We start from the raw sequence: 18,689 nt of genomic DNA on the forward strand, positions 1-18,689 counted from the left end.
GAAGGCTTATATAATTCCAAATGAAAGGGGGAGCTTTAACTCCGAAATTTATTGTTTCACTCCTTTCAAACTTGGATAAATTAAATTCTCAGACATTTGAATTCATTTATGGATTTCATCTCATTAGTTATTGAGCAATTCATTTTACATATACTCAAAGTTTTGTCATCATCAAAAAGGGGGAGATTGTGAAGTGATTGATTAAAAACCCCGTTTGATTTTGATGAGCTCAAAGCATTTGAGTATATCTTGTGATTACTAATGAATTCAATTAAGTGTTTCAGTGAAAATCCTGTCTAAGTGTCTCTAGACTTGGTTCATAGTATTTTGGATAAGTTAAGAAGTCTGCATGAACCAATGTCTGAGACTCGAGTCGACTCCCGAGTTTCACGAGTCGACTCCAAGCGTATCAAGGTCACTGGCACGAGCTCGAGTCGACTCCAGATCAGTACGAGCCGACTCCGACTGAAAACAGACAGAAGGACAGAAGAGCAGTTTTCGGGTCTGAGATTCGAGTCGACTCCAGTGGAACGCGAGTCGACTCCCAGCGGTGCACAAAGAAAAAGTCAGAGAGCGTTTTATGGACTCTGAGATTCGAGTCGACTCCCGCAGTACGCGAGTCGACTCCGAGACTGTGCGACCATCGACAGACAGAAGACCATGTTACTGCTTCTGAGATTCGAGTCGACTCCCAGACAGCTCGAGTCGACTCCAAGACAAGCTTCACGTCAAAAGGCAGAAGACCAACTTTCGGAAACTGAGAGTCGAGTCGACTCCAAGGAAGTTCGAGTCGACCCCAAGACTGGATGAGCCAAAAGACAGAGAATCGGGAGTTCGGGCTCTGAGATTCGAGTCGACTCCCAGGACAGTCGAGTCGACTCGAGAGGACAAAATTCAAATTTGGATCCACGGACTTCAGTGGATGAGCCGACTCCAAAATTGCCAGGTCAGCTTCAGAAGTTGGCGAGTCGACTCCAGGTCAAGACGAGTCGACTCCCAGTCAAGACGGCAACTTTAATTCAAACTTGGAACAGTTGCCGAGTCGACTCCGGAAAAGCTCGAGTCGACTCCTGCTACAGCCGAGTCGACTCCTGATCGCGCGAGTCGACTCCAACCCACCAACGGTCACATTGTCAGGCTGCGCAGAGTGTGCAGAACGGCCAGAAAAAGCAGAGTAACGGCTAGTTTCCATGGGGGTTGGCTTAAATAGCCACAGAAGACTGTAGCAAGGCAGAGAATAGACATTCCACTCCAAGCATTCAAGTTTCCAAGCTCTCCAAGTGCTCTTCAACGAGAAAAAGGGGAGAACTGCATTTACTGCTTCAACAACTTCTTCCCAGCATTCAAAGCTTCCTCCTCCTGCATTCAAGTCGGCCACTCCCTCAAGAGGAGACCGGAGTTCCAGAAGCCATACCTCTTCACCAATTTAAAAGCATTTGAGGGCTTCTAAACTCCTTTACGTTTATATTGTTTAAATCTGCTTATTGAGAAGCTATTTTCTGTTTTCTTCTATTTCTTGTATGTACTTGATTCAATCGGGGGATTGAATCAAGGGGATCAAGGTTGGTTGGTGAGCCAAGTTTAAAACCAACGTGTGTAAGGGTTTGATTGTGAGCCCGGGAAAATAATCGGGGTTGGTTCTAGTCGGTGAGCCTGGGAAAACCGACCGAGTTCGTTGTGAGCTCGTAAAACAACAAGTTTGGTTGTGAGCTTGCAAAACAACCGGCTGTAATCCAAGGGGGTTATAGTGAAATACCCAAGTGAGACTTGGGGAGTGGACGTAGGAGCAAGGGTTAGCTCCGAACCACTATAAACCTTGTGTTTGTGTTTGATTGGCTCTTTTCCTCTTCCTCACTCATTACTCACAGCACTTAGGTTTAATTAAATAACTTGCTCTAGATTTAATTAATCATCCTTAACGTTTTAATTAGCCAAATTATTTTAAAAACCCAATTCACCCCCCTCCCCCTCTTGGGTTGTCTATCTGGGCAACAACCAACATGATCCAAACCCAGACTAACCAATTCCATACGCAAGCAATTGCAAAACTTGAAGTTAGTCTGAGCCAAATAGCAAACTCTCTAGAGGATAGGATAAAAGATGAACTACCTAGTCAACCAGTGCTGGTGCAAAAATAAAATTGTTCTCCCAAGTGCAGGAGAATCGCACAAGTAGTAAATTCTCGGGAGTCCGAGGTCGAATCCTTAGGGAACGAAATATATATGATATTATTTAGTATAATTTCAGATTAATCAATTCAATAAATTTGTGGATTAAAATGATGTTTTGATTTTCAGAAATTAAATGCAAAGAATAATAAACAAAATTCAATGAAATAAAGATGGTAGGGATCTGGAATCTCCCTTGATGATATTGCATCCAAGGAATAAACTCTATGGTTCATGATTAAAGATTAAATGTAGGATAGATCTAATCATGGTATATGTTTCATGAACATATGAACTCAATTTCTAAGCATTCGTCGTGCTTTCTACGTCTACGGCGAATGCTATACTAAAGCAATCCATATATCAATAATCATAATCCCTTAAAGAGCTATCTACGAAATAACTATGCATGGATCAAAAACATATCAGTAAATATAATTCATTCAAGGAAAAAGTTTAGAGTTTACTTTAAAGAGCAATACATCAAAGGTTCCTCCATCTCCCTCCCTAAGAAATTAGCCGCTCATTGAAAACATTAATCCCCCTTTCATTTTCTTTCTTTTTTTTTTCTTTTCTTTTTTCGGAAACAGAGTGCGCTCTGTTTCCCTTCTCTGTTTTTTCGAATGGGAGTGGCTCTGTTTTTCTTCCCCAATAGCCGAGAGGTCCTCCCCAGCCGAGCGGACTCCCTTCATATAGATCCTCCTGCGATGGTTCCCCTGATCGCGCGTGGAGAGGAGCTCAAAACGGACGCCGAGGATTTGGGACTCAGATGATGTGCACGTAACAACCACAGTTCGCTGGGAGCTGATCACATGCGGACTCGGAATGGACTGCTGGCCGTAGGATGAGATTTGGATGCGCGAATCTGAGGAAGGCTGAAGATCGTGGGATGCTGGAATCACGAGCTTGGGATGCTGGATTCGGATGATGTGCTGGTGGGGAGAAAAATCCGGAAATGCGGAAGGCTGGATGAAAACGGCCGGATGCTCACGGAAAGAAGCTGAGAGCTAAAGATGAAGCTTGGACGGCTGAAGGAGATTGGATCGCATGCAGGCGGATTGAACGCTGAGAGTTGGAACGTGGAAGCTGAGAATGCTAGGAGATGCTTCACGGACGGTTGGAAGGCGCGTATGGATGAACTCGGAAGCAAACGGATGGGGATACTCTCGAACGGAAGGAGGATTGGAACCGACAGCTGCTAAATCAATGGGAGAAAAACTCGGAAGCTAGTCCACACGCGGAAGGCACTCGATCTGATCCGCGGATGTGGGGGGAAACTGCAACTCGGATGCTCTATGGAAGCTGGGAGACTTCACGGGAGGATGAGATGGATGCACTGGAAACTGAACGGTGAAGATGATGAGTTGCACGTGGGCTCCATCGGGCTGAGATGCATGGGCTTCTGGGAATTGGTTGCAGCGAACTGGCTGGCTGAACTTAGGTTCCTTCTAGTGTGCAACTGGGGTTGAACCATGCAGTTGACTGGTCACCTGCGGTGATGCATCTTTTGGGCCCAATGCGCATTTTAACTTTGATTTACAATCACCTGCACCCACAAAAATAAAATATCGATACAACACTGTTATCATTATTTGTTAGCAATAATGCTAATTTAAGTGATGTGTAGATCGCAATTTTGTGCTCTCATCACACCCCCCAATTAGCTTATTGCTAGTCTCTAGCAATTAACGAGCAAATAATAAAATGAGAGTGCAAAATGTGTGGTTTAACCTGTTGCCCAAGGTGACAACCCAAGAGGGGGGGTGAATTGGGTCTTTTAAAAACTTTTCTTCTACTTCTAATCTTTTAGAGTTAATTAAGCTAAGTTGTATAGATGCATAGTGGAATTTAAACTTAGCAAGAGTATGATTCTAATCTAATCAACTATTAAGCAGCGGACTCAATAAAAGATTAGTCTTAGTTTGCCCAAGTATGCAATTCAATACAATGAGTCTTAATGCTGTTATATTGAATGAGACTTGATTAAGTAAATTGAATATGCTTGCAACTAAAGGATGCTCGGAGAAGAGTTAAGCAAGCGATGTATCTAAGTAAGTAAGTGAGTGTGGAAGTTAGATAACGAAGAGCATCACAAACACAACAAAAGTATAGTGGTTCGGTGCATCCCAGCACCTACATCCACTCCCCAAGATCTCTTGGGAATTTCACTATAACCCCTCAGATTACAGCCGGTTGTTTTACAAGCTCACAACCCAACTTGTTGTTTTGCGAGATCACAACGAACTCGGTCGGTTTTCACAGGCTCACCGACTAGAACCTACCGATTGTTTTCACGGGCTCACAATCCAACCCAGTTGGTTTTCCCAAAGGCTCACCAACCACAACCTTACAACGATTGTTTTTTCGGGTTCACAATCAACCCAGTTGGTTTTTCCCAAAGGCTCACCAACCACAACCTTACAACGTTGGTTTTCCCTTTGGCTCACCAACAAACCTTAACACCATTGGTTTTCCTTTGGCTCACCAACAAACCTTAACCTCTTGATTCAATCCCTTGATTGAATCAAGTTACAAGATATTAGACTAAGAATTTAAAGCAAATACAAGCTTCTTAACTAAGCAAATATATCAAATATAAACAAATAGAGTAAAGAGAAGCTCTCAAACAAATTTTGAAGATGAAGGAACTCGGCTTCTTCTTTACTTGACCCTCTTCTGATTTGGCATGAGGTAGAGGATGATTGAGGCAGCACACGGATGGAGAGGAAGCTTTGGGATTCACTTGGATGCTCTTCTTCTCTCTATTTCACTTTGGATGGCCCTTTTGTGCTTATGGGAGATTTTCCTTGTAATCTCTTTGAAATCTCTTCCCTAAATGTTCTCTCCCACTTCCATACCTTCTCCCCTAGCTCTCCTCTTGATTTTATAGCTTTAGATGGCGTGGAACCAAAAATCTAGCCGTTAGAGACAAAAATAGAGCCGTTGGAGTCAAGAAAAAACTAGCCGTTATGCCTCCCAGCGTGCTGGAGTCGACTCGGCTGAAGTAGGAGTCGACTCGGCTGAAACAGGAGTCACTTGTGAATAGTAGTCTGTCGGCACTGTAGCTGGGAGTCGGCTCCGCACTGTAGCACTGAAGTTGGAGTCGACTCGAGATCACTGTAGCGCTGAAAATCAATTTTCTGTTTTTTTTGTTTGTTCTCAGTCGGAGTCAACTCGTAGAGTATCGGAGTCGACTCGAGCACTGTTTCTTGAAACTCTAGAGTGCCAGAGTCAACTCTAAACTTCCCGGAGTCGACTCGAGGACTATTCTTTTGAATCTTTCTTTGAATTTGCTCCTCCAACTTAAATCCTTTGAACTTGAAACTTGGGCCAATAAATTGTAGCTTTCTTCTAATTTTTCTTGAGAGCTTTTGAGGCCTTCTTGTATTTTTCCAACTTGCTATGTTCCTTGCAAAATAAATTATCTTTCTTCTTGCAACACAAGCATTAGTAATTATACTTCAAGGTTTTATGATCATCCAAATCAATCTTTAACTCAATCTTTGGGTCATCAGTCTCCCCCTTTTTGATGATGACAAAACTTGTAGTATGTGCAATATAAAATATATTGTGTTCTAGGACTAATGCATAGCTAAGTTGCATGAAGTAGAAAACATATATATTTAAAACATACTTCATGATAATGCTTTAGATTTAATCAGCTTAACACAATCAACATATTTCAATTTAAGCTAATTTGTATTCAATTCAAAACATAAAGCATTATGAGCATATACTTAGATATTTCTCTCCCTTTTTGACAACATCAAAAAGGTTGCAAGATAATGAAACATTAAGCACAAAGATAAGAATACTAAAATATTTCTTTTTCTTTTTGTACTCTGATTTGCATGTCAAATTATTGCAAGAATATGAATCATATAACTCAAGGCAATAATGTTAGAAAAAGATTAATGTGCATAGATCAGAGCCAATTATAGTGAGAACACATCGAATGTGGTTCCAAAGATAGTTTTCAAATCAAGTGTAGGTGGAATCTTTCTCAAGTTAATTCAAGAAGTACCAAGAATGATATTCAAAGAAAGCACGAATGAAAATCTAATCATTCTTTAATAATAAGTATGAAAGCTTGTTCATTTAAAATCTTTTGCCCAATATATTAAGTATTTTAGTAGCATGAGAGCAATTGAACTAATTTTCTTTTTGGAGTATAATAGCAATATATTAAGTATGATTTCAAAGTTCTTTTATTCCTTTAAAAATAAGTACATTTTGATACATATAATAATGAATTGGCACAAAATTGAAGTTCTAAAGAGCAAGCCAATAAGAACTCATTAATGAATTCCAAAATAGATTTTCTAAGAGTTACTCAATGAAGTTCAACATTATTCGGTGTTCTTAAGCTAGAGGCTCTTAAGATCAACTGTTTGAATTGCAATTAGGATCACTTCTTATTCGGTGTTCTTTCTCTCTCCTTTAGTTATGGATTTATGCGATTAAGTTCCATATGATCTCTCCCTCTAAAATTTTCTTTCTCCCCCTTAATTATTCATTCCATTTAAGAGTTTAAAATTTGAAGATAGTGTCCAATAAAATTGTCAAACTCGAAAATATATGTTCAATATATTCTATTTCCATAAAGCTCAAATTTTGAGATAAAACAACCTTTATACAACTCATCTCAAGGTACAAGCTTATTATGTATTCATGAAGTCATGCAACACAATGAGGTTCATCAAAATCAATCCATAAAATTCAAGGTATGCATCAAATTAAAGTAACTTTAGGATAAGATACTGAATACCTAAAGCTCCCCCTCAAAAGATGCATTCTTCTTTAATCATTCTTTTCTTTTGTTGAATTTCAGATTTTAATGATAAACGTGAATAAAACTAAAATTCTATGATATCGAGAATGTAGAGTAATCTAGTATTATTCAAAATTTATAGCAATTACTCTTTCTAATCCTTCAAGAGCAAGTTATGCTTTCTCTTAATCTTAGAGAAAATGTATAGAAATATTAATCAAAAAATGATTCATTTGAAGCTCAGTTTCTTTCAAAGGCATTTACATTTTCTTTCTTTTAGAATCATTTGAGTGAGCTGAAATATTTCTAGCTTTAAGATCATTCACTATATATATATTCTGATGGAAATCTTTAAGAATGTAGGAGAGAAAAACATATAGATGATCATTGAGGTATATATATTTATAGAACTCAATTTCTTAATCATAGTTTTTCAGCAATATATACATGAAACACAATAAATCTTTTTAATATCAAAATAAAATCATATATTTAGAAATTTTTGTTTTCAATCAAGATCATCGAAAGACACATCATTTGGACCAATATTAGTACACTTTAAGGATAAGAAAAGATATATTTCGGATGCGTATCGAGACAATCAACCAAAGCGTCAAAATTAATACTATTTTTCTTATATTAAAATTTTCATTTAGAAATCATATTGAGTTATTCTCCTGAATGACGTGATCATTGAAGCATATAACTAAGGTTACAAAGATGTAACGATATAAGCATTTTTAAGTTAAGTTTAAGCTTTTATACAAAATCAGATTCTGAATTTTCATGAGAATTTCCAAGAAGGCTTTCATAATTATAATTTGAGATATGTATCTTCTACATTGTAGCTCATCTTAAATCACTAAGATTGAAAACACATATTTCAATAATATTTGAGCACTTTCAGAATCTTTGTATTTAATATTGAGTTTCGATACAAAATAAAGGATATTTTAACAAGTATTAGGACATTATGTATCAAAGTTAGGCAAGTAGAAAGATAGATCAAGATCAATTCATTTTGCCTAAATAGAAATATCCTTCTCTTCTTCTTTTTGTAAATCTATTTAACTTTCAAAGATAATCGTGAATGATAAAACTGAAATTTCTTTTTAATATTACCAAAAAAAAACTTTATGTAGTATTTTAAACATTCAAGCATTGGAACACAAGTTAGTTTGAGGCAAGGGTGAAGCAAAGACTTGTGAGCCAAGTTAAGACATATTTCAATCAACTTATTCAAGCATGGAGCATTACATGAGAACCCATAATTCAAAACATCATGCCACATGCAAAATATATTATGTGTTAAGTTATGCATTAAAATATTAAGAACAAGCATGTCAAGGATCAAAATCAATTCTTTTCGAATTAACTCCCCCTATTTAAATATAATCTTCCACTAATTTCATCCTTAAGGTGTGTTTCCAAGTGATTAATACTTGACTTGATTCTTCTTATATACTTTCATTTACTTTGTCATTCATTTCCTCCTTTTTTTTTGAATTTCTTTTCTTAACCAATTAATGAACATTTTGATATTGTTTTTTTTGTTTTTACTTTCTTATGCTCTATACTCTATTTGCTCCCTATCCGGTGGAGTTGGAAGGGGCACGAGGTACTACCACTAGCTTCCCTCTTGTGCCGTCCCTAATATACCCTACACCGAATAGTTGGGTCAAATAGTGCCGGGTACTACCACTAGCCTCCCCATTGGCACCATCCCTATGATGAGCAATATAGAAAATTTAAAAGGTTCACTTCAAACTCTCCCTGTTTAAGTGTAATTAATTGCGGATTTTATCTCTTTCACGAGTCTCATAAATGTGCCAAATCTATTATGCTTGTTTTGCTTTTCCTTAAGATTGAAGTATTTGCCTTTACTTAGATTTTACTTCTCTTGAATAATATCTATTTTCTTTTCTTTATCTCTCTCTCTCTTTTTGTTATTCTCAAGTAATTTACATGAAAGAGCAGAATAAAGAAATAATCTTATGTATCATATAGATGTATATCATGCAAACAACATTTTCATTATGCTCAAGGATTCATAGCTTCTCACAAGTTATCTTAAATCAAAATTTTAAGCATAAACTTGTGTAGTTCATGGTTATGATATAGGCAAAGATATATTTTAGTTTGGGCAAACCATGAAACAATTTCTAAAAGCATAAGTCAATCAATACATATATAGACATGATATCAAGAAATTAATAATTAAAGACTTTAATCATGCCATAGTAAGATTTAAGTTAATGACTTTGCTCAGCTAATTTATGAGAGAGGTATCTAAAATTACCGAATCATTCTGCATTCTTCAAGTCAAATACCTACTAGATTTCTTATGTATGAACTTTTGGCTGAAGAAGGTCCTCTCTCTTGTTTGCATGCGAATGTTTATCGTATCTTACATGGAGATATCCTTCAAGTTGAAATCTCTCATTTTCTTGCTCAAAGATCCTGTATTATTAGCAAAATTCTTTTTCTTTCTTGAAAGAAAGTCATTAGTTTCTTCAAGATACAAAACATTCATATAGCATATTTCTTTTAACTAGATGACTCAATATAAGATATGACAATAGTTGAATATTGAGTCACTTTACTCAAGAGATTGCCTAAATATAAGCAAGCACATATCACTTGAACTAAAGAAATAGTTTCATTAACCAAGATGGTTCAAAGACAAGCATGTGAGGCAATAGGAAGATTTATCAAGGTTAAATCAATTTCTTATTTTCAAAATCAATTTAGTTTAGAATTTATTTGCTTAAGATAATTATCAATAAGACACGCTAGCTCGGTTTTAATCAACTTATCTTAAACAGTTGTTTCAGATTATGATTTATTTGTTATCAATAAAATACGATTCATTAAAGTTAGAATGAATTCTTTCACGAGGTCACATAATGAGCATACAATCTGGTCTACTAGCTGTATGATAAAATAATTATTCTATCATGCTTCAATACAGCTTTAAAACAATAGATCTACTTTGCTCATCCTTTTCAAATTCTACAAGATGGGGTCATAGACATACCTTCTTCATGCCAATATTCTATAAGAGTTGTCTTGTGGACTAACTTTGGTCAATGAAGATTCTCTTTCTTGTTTGGCTTAATTTGGAGTTTGAGAGAAAATGTTAATTCATTCATCATACATATTTCAAACTCACCTTGCATGAGCTTAGTAAAATCTTCATATAAATCTCCATTAGTAGAACCAAAAATGATATCATCAATGTATACTTTGAGCAAGTAAGATATCACAAATTCTTCTTTTGATGCATAGATTTATCACTATTACTTTCTATCAAAAAGGTTGCTTAAGCTTTTATATCATGCTTTTGATGCTTGTTTCAAATCATATATTGCTTTATCATATTTGTAATGAGTGTTTTCAAATATGGTGGTTATTTAACATATATCTTCTTTAATAAAGTAAGCACATAGGAGTCCATTCTACACACTCATTTGATAGAATATAAAGCTCATAAAGCAGGCAAATGATAATGGTGATCTTTACTTCTAATCATGCAAGAATTTCATCAAGATCTATTTCATCTTTTCTTGATTTAGTCTTTTAGTAGTCATCAATTTTTCTTCATTAAGTGCATTTCTGAAAAACTCAATTTGGTTCTAATTATTAACATGTTTTCAGATTGTTATATGTAAAAGATTAACCATATATATAATTTGATTTTAGTATCTTGATAATAAATCATTAGTCTCATAAAGAATAAAATGACTTGATATTTCTGCAACTAAAATCTTTTCATTGAATATTCTATATGCATTGCTTGATGAATGATATCCAAGGATAGACATATCTCTATCAGATTTGGCATTATTTTCATAAGAACATATCAAGCATAACATGTACGACTGAAAAATATGAAAGATATGCAATAGTTTATTTTCGATTTTTCAGAAGATCAAAAGGAGTTTTCATCAAAAATAGATATAATAGAAATCATATGTATGACAAGCAGTGATGATAGCTTTTAAAAAAAATCATTTAAGTAGATGACTATCATACAACATTGCCTTTTCCATTTCATCAAGGATTCTATCAATCCTATTTCACTTATGGTGTTCTTGGTGCAGAAACAATTGTATTCAATATTATTTTCTGTGCATAGCAAAATTGGTTTTCAAAACTATGCCATGATACTTCTTTATTTTTATAGTTTGCAAACCTTTTTCATCTGAACCCTTTTTGTGAGTTTGTGCCAATGTAGAAAATATTTCAATTTGAGTGCCAAGAACAATACTAATGTAAGCTTTTGAAAATTTAGTAATGAAAACAACATCTTTAGATTTAGAAATTGATTTTTGTTTGTTTCCTTAGTTAACATGCATAGTAAACTTTGACCTTTCAGAAGATACTCTAAGTAAGCCAATGGCAAGGTCTTTTGAGATTAAATACATACTAGCATGAGTTGATTTTATATGCCAAAGATGGTTTCTTTAATCTTGGTATTCATAGTGCATATATTCAAAGGTATACCAAGTACACATTTTCATATCTATGATCGATAAACAATAATGCCATGGATAAAAACTCTCAATCAAGCATATAGAGAATTCATAGATTTATTCTTAATAAATTGATTAATCATTTAGCAACTTATCCAATAGTGAGTAAAGTATACTATAAAATGAAGTGATTTGATTATATTCCCAAAAGTATTTTTTATATCACAAAATTGATCAATACTTGCAATTCATATTTTAATCAAATACTAAAGCAAAAATAATGATGAGATGCAAGGGTTACTGATTTCATTATTATTATTTTTTAATTACTTTTCATAAGTATATTTCAAGTTTCATTTTTTTTTTGACGTGTGTCTAGAACACCCATTTGTATGAAAGTTCTATTTGTTCCTTAGGTATCTTGGCACACCTACATCTACATCCTCATATTTTCATTTTGGGTACCCAAGCTTGCTTGGGTCCTTGAGAGTTAGGACATATGGTTCCTTTTAGAACCCAAATTTGTTTAATTGTAATAACTTTACCACTTGATTTAATTATGTTAGAACGATAGGTAAAGTTGTTATGCCCATTCTTTTCATGTTTGAAATAAGTTATCTTATTTAATGGTTTGCTTGGTGAATTGATAACCTTTTTCTCTAGAGATTTATTGTTAAGTAAAGGAGTCAAGCCAAGTTTTGATTTATCATAAGCAACATATTGGCTTTCAAACATCATTTTTAATCTTTCTGAACTTACAGTGAATTTGTTAATAAAAGATTTTAATTGGTTAATTTCTTTACTTAAGTTTTGATTTTCTTTAATTAAACTCTGATTTTTTTGAATCAATTGTTCTAAATTTAACCTTAAGCTTTTATTTTCAGAATTTAGTTTATCTTGTATCTCATCACTAGAATTTCTTTCTTTTAAAATTTTCAGATTTAGTTTCTTAAGATTTTTATTCTTTATAGCTAATTTTCTACATTCACCATACAAATCATGAAAAGCATTTAATAATTCATCATAAGGGAATTCTTCTTGAGAATCATTTGATGTAAAAGTAGATTCAGATTTTACCTTATCTTCTTGTCCATAAAGCACAAGTTAGTTACCTTTTGTAGTTTTTTGGAGCTGAACTGCCTTGGAGTCGACTCGGATCATTTTGGAGTCGACTCGGCTGACTTGGGAGTCGGCTCTAGAGCGCTTGGAGTCGACTCGGCTCTCAGAGTCCCCGAAGTTGGTTCTTTGCCTTTTAGTCTTGCTTTCTTCTGAGAGTCGACTCGGACGTAACTAGGAGTTGACTCGCCAAACTTCGGAGTCGACTCGTAACCTTCTGGAGTCGACTCGGTTGCAGGGTCTGAAATACATCGTTCTGTCTTTCTTCTGTTACCCTTAGGAGTCGACTCGAAAACGTCGGGAGTCGACTCGGCAACCATCGGAGTCGACTCGAACTTTTCTGGAGTCGACTCGCTGACAGGGTCTGAAAATCTGAGTCTCTGCCTTTCAGACTGTTTTCCTCTAGGAGTCGACTCGGACAAACTGGGAGTCGACTCGGCTGATAAGGGAGATTCTGCAGTTTCACTGTTAGTATGTAATTGAAGCACATGTGAGCTAATCTGAGATTTATCATAAATATTTTTTAAAGTATCCCAGATTTCTTTAGCAGATAAGCATGCAGAAATCTTATTAAATATAGTTTCATGGATAGCACAATATAGTATGTTCATAGCATTATCATTCAATTATACTAAGTCTTTTTCATTAATAGTTTGAGAGAGTGTGTGAAGGTCATTTATTATGATATTCCATAAATAATAGTTTTGTGATTGAATAAAAATGCGCATGCGTGCTTTCCAATATGTGTAGTCTATGCCATTAAATAGTGGAGGTCTATCAATTAATTGTCCCTCTTCTAGAAAACTATCTATTTGAGTTGTCATGATCTTTGGCTCTGGATCGTGAGATCAACAATTAACTTTAGAGCACCTGCTCTGATACCACTTGTTGCCCAAGGTGACAACCCAAGAGGGGGGGGTGAATTGGGTCTTTTAAAAACTTTTCTTCTACTTCTAATCTTTTAGAGTTAATTAAGCTAAGTTGTATAGATGCATAGTGGAATTTAAACTTAGCAAGAGTATGATTCTAATCTAATCAACTATTAAGCAGCGGACTCAATAAAAGATTAGTCTTAGTTTGCCCAAGTATGCAATTCAATACAATGAGTCTTAATGTTGTTATATTGAATGAGACTTGATTAAGTAAATTGAATATGCTTGCAACTAAAGGATGCTCGGAGAAGAGTTAAGCAAGCGATGTATCTAAGTAAGTAAGTGAGTGTGGAAGTTAGATAACGAAGAGCATCACAAACACAACAAAAGTATAGTGGTTCGGTGCATCCCAGCACCTACATCCACTCCCCAAGACCTCTTGGGAATTTCACTATAACCCCTCAGATTACAGCCGGTTGTTTTACAAGCTCACAACCCAACTTGTTGTTTTGCGAGATCACAACGAACTCGGTCGGTTTTCACAGGCTCACCGACTAGAACCTACCGATTGTTTTCACGGGCTCACAATCCAACCCAGTTGGTTTTCCCAAAGGCTCACCAACCACAACCTTACAACGATTGTTTTTCGGGTTCACAATCAACCCAGTTGGTTTTCCCCAAAGGCTCACCAACCACAACCTTACAACGTTGGTTTTCCCTTTGGCTCACCAACAAACCTTAACACCATTGGTTTTCCTTTGGCTCACCAACAAACCTTAACCTCTTGATTCAATCCCTTGATTGAATCAAGTTACAAGATATTAGACTAAGAATTTAAAGCAAATACAAGCTTCTTAACTAAGCAAATATATCAAATATAAACAAATGGAGTAAAGAGAAGCTCTCAAACAAATTTTGAAGATGAAGGAACTCGGCTTCTTCTTTACTTGACCCTCTTCTGATTTGGCATGAGGTAGAGGATGATTGAGGCAGCACACGGATGGAGAGGAAGCTTTGGGATTCACTTGGATGCTCTTCTTCTCTCTATTTCACTTTGGATGGCCCTTTTGTGCTTATGGGAGATTTTCCTTGTAATCTCTTTGAAATCTCTTCCCTAAATGTTCTCTCCCACTTCCATACCTTCTCCCCTAGCTCTCCTCTTGATTTTATAGCTTTAGATGGCGTGGAACCAAAAATCTAGCCGTTAGAGACAAAAATAGAGCCGTTGGAGTCAAGAAAAAACTAGCCGTTATGCCTCCCAGCGTGCTGGAGTCGACTCGGCTGAAGTAGGAGTCGACTCGGCTGAAACAGGAGTCACTTGTAAATAGTAGTCTGTCGGCACTGTAGCTGGGAGTCGGCTCCGCACTGTAGCACTGAAGTTGGAGTCGACTCGAGATCACTGTAGCGCTGAAAATCAACTTTCTATTTTTTTTGTTTGTTCTCAGTCGGAGTCGACTCGTAGAGTATCGGAGTCGACTCGAGCACTGTTTCTTGAAACTCTAGAGTGCCAGAGTCGACTCTAAACTTTCCGGAGTCGACTCGAGGACTATTCTTTTGAATCTTTCTTTGAATTTGCTCCTCCAACTTAAATCCTTTGAACTTGAAACTTGGGCCAATAAATTGTAGCTTTCTTCTAACTTTTCTTGAGAGCTTTTGAGGCCTTCTTGTATTTTTCCAACTTGCTATGTTCCTTGCAAAATAAATTATCTTTCTTCTTGCAACACAAGCATTAGTAATTATACTTCAAGGTTTTGTGATCATCAAAATCAATCTTTAACTCAATCTTTGGGTCATCATAACCTATGATATTTTATTAGAACTAATTGCATAAAATTAAGATAAGTACTCACTTTCGTAGGAATCACGATTGCACTTAGCACGTGCAACAAGCCGTTAAACCCCTAGATTACCCTAGTGGACGAGTGTTGTCTCGTGAGGGTTTTCAGGGATGTTACCCACAAACATCATGAATGATATGACATGAGATTCTAATAAAAATAAATCCTAAGCTAATACACATGTAATTAATTGATATATATTTCCAAGTATGGCAACCATCAAAGCAAGGAATATAAAAGTGTAGCGTGCATCAAATCACATGACTTTCTCAGAGTACTAATACCTCCACCACAACAGGGCACCGCCTGAGTTTTAGGTGCACTTCTCAAGTCCACAAGTGTTTTCTACAATTTATTAGAACCTGATCCATCAAATTTTCAGAATATCACATGTTGTCTAAATTTGTCAAGAATGGTTCGCATATAAAGAAAGAGCTATCAATCCCAACTAAATAACCTGGGTACACAGAGATCCAAAACAATGGAGTCAAACCAGTCATTACCACATGTCACTAGGTTCAGTCCAACCAACCCTATTCATGCTTATTTTTATTTTTATTTTTAAACACATATGACGATTACAATGGTCCAACCCCATTAGGCTCTAGTAAGATCCATGTAGCGAGCTTTCAGCCAATGACCCCCGATCCAGTTGGCTCAAGACATTAGGTGAAACACCCCTCGGGCTTAATTACTCGAATCAGACTACGCCACGAGGCCAGACTTGTCATCATAAGGATTTTTTTTTTTTTTTACAATTATGCAAGAAAAGAGAAGATAGACTGAACCATATATATATTTTTATTATATATGTGACTGCATCGTGACTATAGGTCAACCAAGGTCGGATCATAAGGCACCTAAGTAATCTAACTGGGATATTCAACCTCTATCTTTATGTGAAAATCAAATCATGAACCTTATGGTACGAACAAGGATACTCGTACTTCTTTTACGGATAAGGCTAACAAAAATGCAGTTAACAAATATAAACTCCTGAAGCCTTCCTATTGTCATTAAGTACACGTGTGGGGATCTAATAATAGGTCTCTGATCAATCATAGTATGCATGTGTTCCTTGCCTTAATAGTTGCACAAACTCAATATGAAAATACATGTGCATTTGCTCAGAAAAGAAAGTAATAGAATAAATCAAATGCAAAAACAAGTTTTTTTTTTTTTTTTTTTGCAAAATATTTCCCTCCCCCCAACTTAAACATTGCATTGTCCTCAATGTAAAAAAATGCAAGAAAACTATATATGAGAGACAATAGAGAAAATAATAGAGAGAAGAAGAATACCTTGAGCTGTTGATTTTCAGAAAAGAAGACCTACAAAATAAGAAGAAAACTAGAAATAAAAAAAAATTTAATTCTAACTAATATACACATACCTTGGCCGTCATGTTTAGTCATAAGAAGGCTCCTCCAAGGGACATGAGTCCTCTTCATCTGCAAAATTTTCAAGAAAAGGTTTTAATCTGTGTCCATTAACCTTAAAAATTTTGCCATCCTGTGGATTCTCAATTTCAATTGCCCCGTGTGGAAAAACAGTTTTTACAATGAAGGGACCTGTCCATCTTGATCGTAACTTTCCAGGAAACAGATGTAAGCGAGAGTCATACAAAAGAACTTTTTGTGCAGGTTCAAAAGATTTTCTTAGAATTGCGTTATCATGCCGAATTTTCATTCGTTCTTTACAAAGTCTAGCATTGTCATACGCATCCCGTCGAATTTCATTCAATTCACTTAGTTGTATTTTTCTGGCTAAACCAGCATCTGACAGTTCAAAGTTTAATTTTCTAATAGCCCAATACGATTTATGCTCTATTTCAACAGGTAGATGACATGCTTTTCCATAGACTAGCCGATACGGGGACATACCAAGAATAGTTTTATAAGCAGTACGGTAAGCCCACAATGCATCAGAAAGTTTTAAAGACCAGTCTTTGCGTGATAGATTCACCGTTTTCTCTAAAATTCGTTTAATCTCCCGATTAGCTAACTCAACTTGGCCACTAGTCTGCGGGTGATAAGGAGTTGCAATTCTATGAGTGATACCGTACTTTCGTAACAGGATCTCAAAAGGTTTGTTACAGAAATATTTTCCTCCATCACTAATTATGACCTTGGGTATCCCAAATCTAGAAAATATGTTTTCTTTAAGAAATTTTAAAACTGGTTTGTGGTCATTTGTTCGACAAGGCACAGCTTCTACCCATTTAGACACATACTCAACACCAACCAAAATGTACTCATATCCAAAAGACGGTGGGAATGGGCCCATGAAATCGATGCCCCACATGTCAAAAATTTCAATAGCAGTAATGGGCTGAAGAGGCATCATTTGCCTACGAGTTAGACTTCCAACACGTTGACATGGGTCACATGTCCTACAGAACTCGTGGGCATCTTTAAATAGTGTAGGCCAATAAAAACCACATTGCAACACTTTAGCTGCTGTTTTCTTAGATGCAAAGTGTCCTCCGCAAGCACTGAAATGACAAAAAGAGAGTACACTTTGTATCTCATGATCCGGAATGCATCTTCTAAAGATTTGATCATTGCAATACTTGAACAAATAGGGGGCATCATAATAATAACTTCTTACTTCATGTAAGAAATTATTCTTATCATTCGATCCCCAATGCTCCAGCATCCGGTTCGTGACAAGAAAGTTTACAATATCAGCATACCATGGCATAGTAGAAAGTGCAAACAATTGCTCTTCAGGGAACGAGTCCTTGATGGGCAACTGTGGCATTGAATCATTAAAAACTAGCCGTGATAAATGGTCAGCAACTACATTTTCTACTCCCTTTTTATCTTTGATAGTGATGTCAAATTCTTGGAGTAGAAGTATCCATCGTATTAAGCGTGGTTTGGCATCTTTCTTATCCAATAAATATTTTAGCGCTGCATGATCTGTAAAGATAACAATAGGAGCACCAAGGATATAAGAGCGAAATTTGTCTAATGCAAATACTACTGCAAGCAATTCCTTCTCGGTGGTGGTGTAATTTATTTGAGCATCATTTAAGGTTTTGCTTGCATAGTAGATGACATATGGCTTATTATCCTTGCGTTGTCCTAGGACAGCTCCTATCGCATAGTCACTAGCATCGCACATGATCTCAAAAGGTAATGACCAATCAGGTGGTCGCACGATGGGTGCAGTGCTAAGCATAGCCTTCAATTTTTCGAATGCCTCTTGACAGGTTTCGGTCCAATTGAATAGTGTATCAAGGGATAGGAGGTTACATAATGGTCGGGCTATGACACTAAAGTCCTTGATGAACCTCCTATAAAATCCTGCGTGACCCAAAAATGATCTAACATCTCTAACCGTTTTGGGTGCAGGTAGCTTGGCGATTAAGTCAATCTTGGCTCTATCAACTTCCATGCCCTTTGATGAAACAATATGTCCTAGGACAATTCCCTTTGGCACCA

Source organism: Phoenix dactylifera, unplaced genomic scaffold (assembly GCF_009389715.1).
Source record: "Phoenix dactylifera cultivar Barhee BC4 unplaced genomic scaffold, palm_55x_up_171113_PBpolish2nd_filt_p 000182F, whole genome shotgun sequence".
Taxonomy (NCBI): Eukaryota; Viridiplantae; Streptophyta; class Magnoliopsida; order Arecales; family Arecaceae; genus Phoenix; species Phoenix dactylifera.